Source organism: Triplophysa dalaica, chromosome 16 (genome assembly GCF_015846415.1).
Source record: "Triplophysa dalaica isolate WHDGS20190420 chromosome 16, ASM1584641v1, whole genome shotgun sequence".
NCBI lineage: Eukaryota > Metazoa > Chordata > Actinopteri > Cypriniformes > Nemacheilidae > Triplophysa > Triplophysa dalaica.
The window spans coordinates 16706208-16713898 of record NC_079557.1 but is presented as its reverse complement, the minus strand read 5'-3'; the positions used below and the strand labels follow the sequence as shown (position 1 = coordinate 16713898).

The 7691-nt window shown below is 38.2% G+C and overlaps 1 long non-coding RNA gene across 1 annotated transcript; it reads right to left on the bottom strand.

The window, feature by feature from the left end:
- Positions 1 to 313: 313 nt before the first annotated feature.
- Positions 314 to 4098, bottom strand: LOC130438336 (uncharacterized). The gene is made up of 3 exons (XR_008909311.1): positions 3968 to 4098; positions 1831 to 1985; positions 314 to 1740 (listed from the first exon to the last, which is right to left on the bottom strand). It is a non-coding gene; the product is annotated as an uncharacterized LOC130438336 (long non-coding RNA).
- Between the last annotated feature and the right edge of the window lie 3593 nt (positions 4099 to 7691).

Here is a 7691-nt window from a genome sequence, read left to right as displayed (position 1 = left end):
GCGAACGGATGGTTTGGAAATCATGTCCTGTTTGCTATTGTTGATTTGTTTTCTAAGTAACACATGTTTATTCTCAGTAGGCTGCAGGTGTACTTGTCCACAACGAGGCCTCATTAAACAGCATAATTCCATGCTTGACATTTTAATTAGACTAACTGTGCTTGAGCGAATCAGTCGTGAAGGAAGTTGTAAATGTAACCTTTGCTTCTGTTTCCAGAGGGAACGGGCAGATTCCACTTCTAGTATACGCAAGTTGTTTTCAGCACAGCATGTTCACGAAACAAACAAGAACCTCTTTACTCTGTAGCTGTATTGCCCTTCTGATAGTTTGTTGTCTCGCGTCTCAAAAAAGTCATCAAACTCCACTTTCTACAAAGTGCACTTTATTAATGCTGGCCCCCCAACTATTTCCATTCACTCTAGGAACAAATAGTGCATTCTGTTGCTCCCTAAATGTGTTGGAATAGGTTCCTGAAGTGATGCAATTTCCTTTTTGTGAAATGACACGTCACCGGTTGAGTTATGTGTTGAATTGCTGCTGGTATTGTCTGTATACCCATGGCTTAACCCCAGTACACAGTGGAATAGATCTGGTTAAAGCTCAAATGAAATAGACACATTGGTCATTAGCAGTCAGCTCAAAGCTGTTTCATTATGCCTCTCTTCTGGAGCTGGTTTCAGGGTTAAGTGGCTCTCTATTACACAGAACAGATATCTGTACTCTATCACTCCTCATCGTCCTTCAGAATCCTGAACATCATCATCTTTATGGTTTAGAACATCATGTCCTTTACAGATTTGAAAACATCCAAACCTCTCCAAGGACCGGCCCTTCCCAAAATATTGCAAAAAGTGTTTCAATAAAGGAGGTATTTTTAGAAGATCATGTTCCATGGGTGCAGCAAACTCAGGACATGATGAAATTTCATTTTTTGCATTCATCCTAAATCCAAGATGTTATAACATTGCTATGCGATTCAAATGGTCTCAAATTTAAAGTTACTCCCTAGACTCTTCTGCATGATAATTCAATTCAGTTTAATTCAAATTACTTTTCACACTTTTTATATTGTTGCAAAGCAGCTTTCCTGTGAGTACATAGTAAAACAGATAGTAGTGACAGTAGTAATAAAGATGTGATATCTTATTACTTAAGCTACAAAACAAATCTGAAACAGACTATAAAAATGATTTAAAAATGAGTTGATATGTTCATTTGCTACTATGCCACATAATCTAATGTTATTAATCTATCTGTTGTTATTTTTCTGTCTGATTTGTGAGCCATACCTTTAATGTGTTTTATTATCCTAGGCTCTGCATGCCAAGGGTAAACACAGCAAAATTGTCCGTGCGTCATCCCCCTTTTTGAGCAATGACGGTTTGGTTGGTTTCCATGACAACTAAGACTTGATAATAAGAAAAAAATCCTGGTGAGACGTTCTAACAAAGCGCAGATAACATCATCTCTGGTATTCCACAGAGAAGAGAAGGCATTCCACAATATTTTGGGCGAAACAACAGGGTGTCAGATCTCCCTCCCCAGAGTGTTTGCCACCCCATCACAAATCCCTGCTGTTTACAGGCAATAGTATTATCCTGTTGTGAATTGGGCACAAGCAGGTTTCTGCTCAGGTAATTTGTAGGGTGATTCACCATCGTTTCCAAGGAAGAGTTCATATCTTGGTCCTCCAGAAGCGCAGTCCCATCACACGATCACAGACTCGCTGCAGTGTGTCTCTGATGAACACAAAAGAAGATATTTTGAAGAATGTTAGTTACCTAACAGCAGCGCTTACCCATTGAATTGCATTGCTTTTTTGTCAGTACTTTTGGTACTGCTGTTGTTCGGTCACCCATTGCACGGTGGCCGAGTGGAACGCCGTTCGACTCGACCATGCCTAAGCCATCAGGATCTTCGGCTGTCTTCTCACCATCACTGAGCCGGTCTGTGATTCTCTGCTGGTCGTCTCTCCAACCCTTACCTTTGAGTCAAAAACGTACATCTTGTTATTTATCTTCCTTATTTCCATTTTAATTTACATCTTCCTTATACAACTTCCTAACTTTTCTCATTTTTAAAGCCCTACATTCAGATATGGTGTTTTTAGATTCATGTAAAGTTAAACAGATGCACTTTGGTTTTAATCTTGTTCACAGCGTGTCGTGTTTCTCATCAAACAAAATGTTCATGTCCTCTGGGAAATTAAATCCTGTTTGAATAAAATTGTCTGGGATTGCTGTATGTTTTTTTTTCACAATGGATCTCGTTTATTTTGACCTTCTGTAAATTACGTAAGGATCTAATGTTCTTGTAGCCCTGCCTGGTGCAGCATTATGGATTCAAACCTTTCGTCCAACTTGCTGTGTAAAATAACAGCTGCTGGTTCAAACACTGCTGGTGTCCATAAACAGAGAAGGCAATCAATACAGAGAATCTTACACACATATAATTACAGATACTTCAATCCCATCCAGATCAGTACATGAAAGCATAGACGGTTACAACCTGCAGTTTTAAACAAATCCAGTGTGAATATTGTATCATTTCATTTACGCTACAGAGGTTTATTCATTAAATATTGTCATTCCTTTTCAACTTTTAGGGTGCTTGAGTGCCATTAGGTGCTATTTACAGCTGTGCTGTCATCATATTTCAAGTCACACTTAAAGGTAACAGTTTTGTAACAATCTGTTTTTTTGGATGCTCAAATGTTTTAAGCTGTTGTTTTGACAAGTTATTGATGTCATGATGTCATACTGTATTTAAGCCCTGATTTTTTACAATGTGTCGCATGGGATTTGGAGCTTCTTAAATTAATCCTTAAAATAATTAAAAGCTTTGATAGATGAACAATAAAGCCTTTTCTCAGCATGTGATTTACAACAAAACGTGTTCCCAATCTGTCCAAAATAACAATTAAATGGCTTGGGGATGTACAACAATGACATCTGAAGAGATTTCACAATTTCAGCCTGATTTTGACACGATTAGTGTGTCGTAGGGTGTCGTAGTGATTCGTAAAGGACGTGGGGCATCTGTGATGCTTCAAGCATTGATATATGTGCTACCAGGTGGAATTATGTGATAGAGATTCATGGATCTGTGCAACAATTCTTCTGTCAATCATTCTGACGATGCAACAGCCAGTACAAAACATACCGCATTGATAGACACTGATAGTTAATGCTCTTCTTGTTTGCGCTAAACACTCGCTAATTCTACCATAATAAGGTGTACATATGGTCTGACATTGTTTTTTTCCCACAACAAATCTTTTGGAGCCTAAATCACATATTGTCTCGAACAAATTCCTACAAATTAGCACCTAAAATACTGTAGTTACGAATAGTTAAAGTAACGGTTCTTCTCAGTGGCGGACTGGGACTTTTTTGCCAAGAGCAGCCCACTACACACCCTCGCAATTGCATTAATGTTCACCCTCTGTCTGGTCTGTCCATGTTGTGGTGTCCCCCTCCATCCGTTCACAACGGGGTTTTGTTTCCCCCGGTCAGTTTGCAATTGCGTTCCCGAGGGTGCCCACATGAAACCACCTTTAACTAACTCTATTCAAACCTCATTACTTTATTTTTTACTTTAAGCCTCTCACTATACTCTCCCAAATTTTACCGTACGTGTAAAATAAACACATAGGAGTCCTCTGAAACTTCTGTACACGACATAGTTATCTGTACATGACATAACAAATAGCCAAGGGCTCAGAGATAACGTGACCACATGGTGCTACGTCCACATATCTCATTTATTCCTATGATCACATATAGCTTCTTGTTTCCCCCGTGGAAAAGAATTTGGAGCGGATATTGCGACTGATTTCTGATTTAAGCTCATCAGTGATTTTTTTTGAAGCAAAAATCAATGCCTCTTAATTACCAACCGATTTGTGGGGCATAATTAATGGTAGATATAAGTAACAGGTTTAAGTATTGATCTGCGAGGACTCACATTTTAGCCGGACATCCATGGTATGATGCCCTGGAGTCAGAGAGAGCCACAAATAGAACGCAGGCACATCGATCTGGAGACTGCAAGCCAGCTGCATCCAGCCCCTTTATCCTGAGGCCACTGTAGTAACACAACTGATGTTTTCTCAACCCTTGGAAAAGTACCGCCTGAATCATTTCAAGACGGCACAAAAATAGATTCCCGTGAGAGCTGCTGTAAGGGACTGTCTGAATGTTACTATGTGACAATGCTTGATTTGGATCACAGATGTGCATAGTTTACATGAAGAAAGATTGAGGCAGAACGACTTTTCCTGTCTATTTTATACAAGTGTTTTCAATTAGGGTGCCCCTTAGTTTGAGACAACACAAAAAGTCACAGATGGAATAAGACAACTTAGTGACTTTAGGTCATTCATGTGCTTAGAGCATGTTGTAATGTTAGGCTTTGCATTTGTGAGAACATCATGGAACATTTGCCAACAATTAGCTTGAGAGGCAGACCGTCTTGAGTTCGCCAGCAATTATCCATTGAGCTGAAATCCAGACCTCAGAATCAACTGTGTAAACACTCCAAAACCCATATACTTGACTCAAAAGTCGGATAAATCTATTTCCTGGGAATTTTCCCAGCAAAAAATGTGTTTTAGTTATTTCTTCAGTTAAAATGTTAAACCAACACTCTAAAAAATGCTGAGTCATTTTCAAATCAACATTGACCAAAAATGAACAAACAATTAATTAGCAAAAATGAGTTTTAACAACCCAGCATTATTGGATAAAAACTAGGGGCAGTTCTAAGGTGAGCGAATATCCGGGGCTTTGCCTAGAGACATTCATGTATATTTCAGAATACACAGCATCTTAAAATGTGTAAAAAAAATGTATCCTCTAATAATTTATCAAGTTCTTTTTTTATTTAAAAATTACTGCAAAACAGGGCAAAAATACTGAGAAATAAATAATTTTTAGTCTAGTTTAGTTTGTAGTGTACTCCATTGAGTAAACTGTAGAAAAATTCCCAGCAGACCTATTCAGGCCTGACAAAATGGATATTTGTCCATTTAACTCAAAAGGTTACAGCTTTGTCTGTGTGGAACATGTTTGCTTGGTAGCAGGTTATGACCTCCAAAGGTGGGGGTGGTAGACCAAGTCATGGTGGCCTTAAGAGCATCCAGAATGAGGTTTTTCTTTTCTTTCCCATCAGATTATGATTCTTTCTTTTTTGCCATTCTATAACTCCATCACATAAACAAAGCCATTATTCCCCCCCCGTTGATTCAATATAAAACCAGCCATCACAGCAGCTTTATTCATAACGCGATCGTAACCACTGAGGCCTATCAAATCAATATCTCAGAATTAACAAGATTCACTTCAGAAATCACTTCACATACTCGAGCATCATTCAAAACAGCCCATGTTATTTTTACTCTCCGCATGCAGAGTAGTGTGAAAACCGGGAATAAAAGAAATGGAAAGTGTTCAACACGGAACAGCTGTGCCAATCAGAACACTCCAACTGTGAGGCAGCCGGGTGCTGCTTTCAGAATAGACACCTACAACTTGGTCTTTTGGAGAACCTCACCCCTTCATTTATCAATGCTTTGCGCTGAGATCCCGTTTTATATTGCTAATAGACAGACTAGAATATTAATCCACTGGAGGCCATCAGCTGCTGAATAAAGGGCCAGTCATTAATGGACTTCTTTGAAACACACGCTCATAATCTCGATGAATGCAAAATGTGGTGTAAAAATTTATTCCAATATACATTCAAAGGCACCCATGCATCCTATCTGTGAGGTCACTGGAGGATCACGGTTTTATTCTCAATGGAGTGAATCTGGAGAATTATTAACATCTTGCTGTGATTTATTGTCAAAGCAAGATTTATTTTGCTGTAACATATCCAGCTTAAAATATCTTAATCATGTTATTACAGCTTCTCTAAAGGGAGTATGAACTCCGCAAAGGGCTTTGATGAAATGTTTGCTGATGAGGTTCTACTCAATATGAATAGGCTAAGATATCTGCCTCCCTGCATTGACTCTGCCAACACTGAAATTAACTTAAAAGAAATTTATCTGAAAAATGGTATGACGAATCGAGATTTTTTTAAGCGATCATACTGTTTTGCCCTTCAAAGGGGGTCTGGATTTATTTGATTGACAGTTTAATTTTGTATCTGCGAAATTACCCTGAAAGCAAAGCAAAGGAACAGTTCACCCAAAAATAAAAATCTGTCATCATTTAGTCACGAACCAAATCAAATGTCTTTGTTTCCAAACAACACAGAGAAAGATATTTGGAAGAATGCTTGTAACCAAATAGTTCTTGGAAAATGATAATTGTAGTCAAAAGTGCCTCAGATGTTTTCTTTCCAACATTCTTCAAAATATCTCCTTTTGTGTTTAAAAGAACAAAGAAATGTATACAGCAATTTTCCTACTGGTAGTCAATGCTAGCCAAGTACTATTTGCTTCCAAATATCTTCCAATATTCTTCCACATATTTATTTCTGTGTTCATCAAAACAAATACATTAATACAGATTTGGAACAACTTGAGGGTGAGTAAATGAAGACAGAATGTTTATTTCTGATTAACTGTTCCTTTAAAATTTGCACCGCACTGAATTGATTGAGTAAACTCTACTGTCATATCTCACCCCGATTCATAACACTAAGCTTATACCAGTGTTTCATTATTTGCGTGATCAAGTCAGTTTTTATGAGGAGTTTGAGTTTGCAGCAGTTCCTCTTTGCAAATTATGCAACAGAGAGAGGAGGAACTGGCTTCTTCATCACGTGTGTGGATGCTGGTGTCAGAGATTTGTTTGTTCTTACAACAATCTCTTAGAATGAAAATTGGCATCTAGATTGCTGGGTTTAACAAGAAAGTTTGGAACAGCGATCATCTGTGGAATGTCATGTAAACAATTCAATATAGAGGAACAACCTCTATATTTTCTTTCTTTCTGTCGCTCAGCTGAAAGAACATATGACTAGCAAGGTCAAGGATTTGATTCCAAAGGAACGCACAGTGATACGCTGTCTGCATTCAATGTAAATATTCCAGAGGGTCTATATATTGTTAAGTTTAATACTAACATTTTATGTAATGACTGCTACAAGGAGAAATTTAGAGATTAAATAAGAGATCCAATGGGGGCCATTGTTGTTTGGTTGCCAACATTCTTCCGAATATCTTCTATTGTCTTCTGCAAAAGAATGAAAATCCCCCCCCCAGAATAAATTAGGCCCTGAAAGACACTGGGATTGAAGAGACATTCTGCCTGTTGACACGGTGAAGTCGTGTGACTGAGATAAATTATCTAAGATTCTGCAGAGTATACTGGGACTCCCACAAGGACAGGCGTCAGTGCAACTCTTGTCCGATAGAAGGATGTGATTGATAGGGGCATGAAACGCCTACGAATGCCACAGGCTGATGCTAATTGTCCCTGATGGTGCTGACAGAGAAGAGGCTTTACAAATCAGTGCTCGCTGATGGACATCACCCTCAGATTAACCACACACAAGAGATAAAACATAATGACAATAACAAGTCAGTCCTACCTGTAACATCACGGGTAACATTAATGTGATGTGCAAAGCAAAGCAAAGCAATTAATATACAATTCAGTTCAGAAATAACACTGTTTATTATTATTATAAAAAAAAAGATTGTTTATTTGTCAAAGGCAAATGTTAAATATGTTAT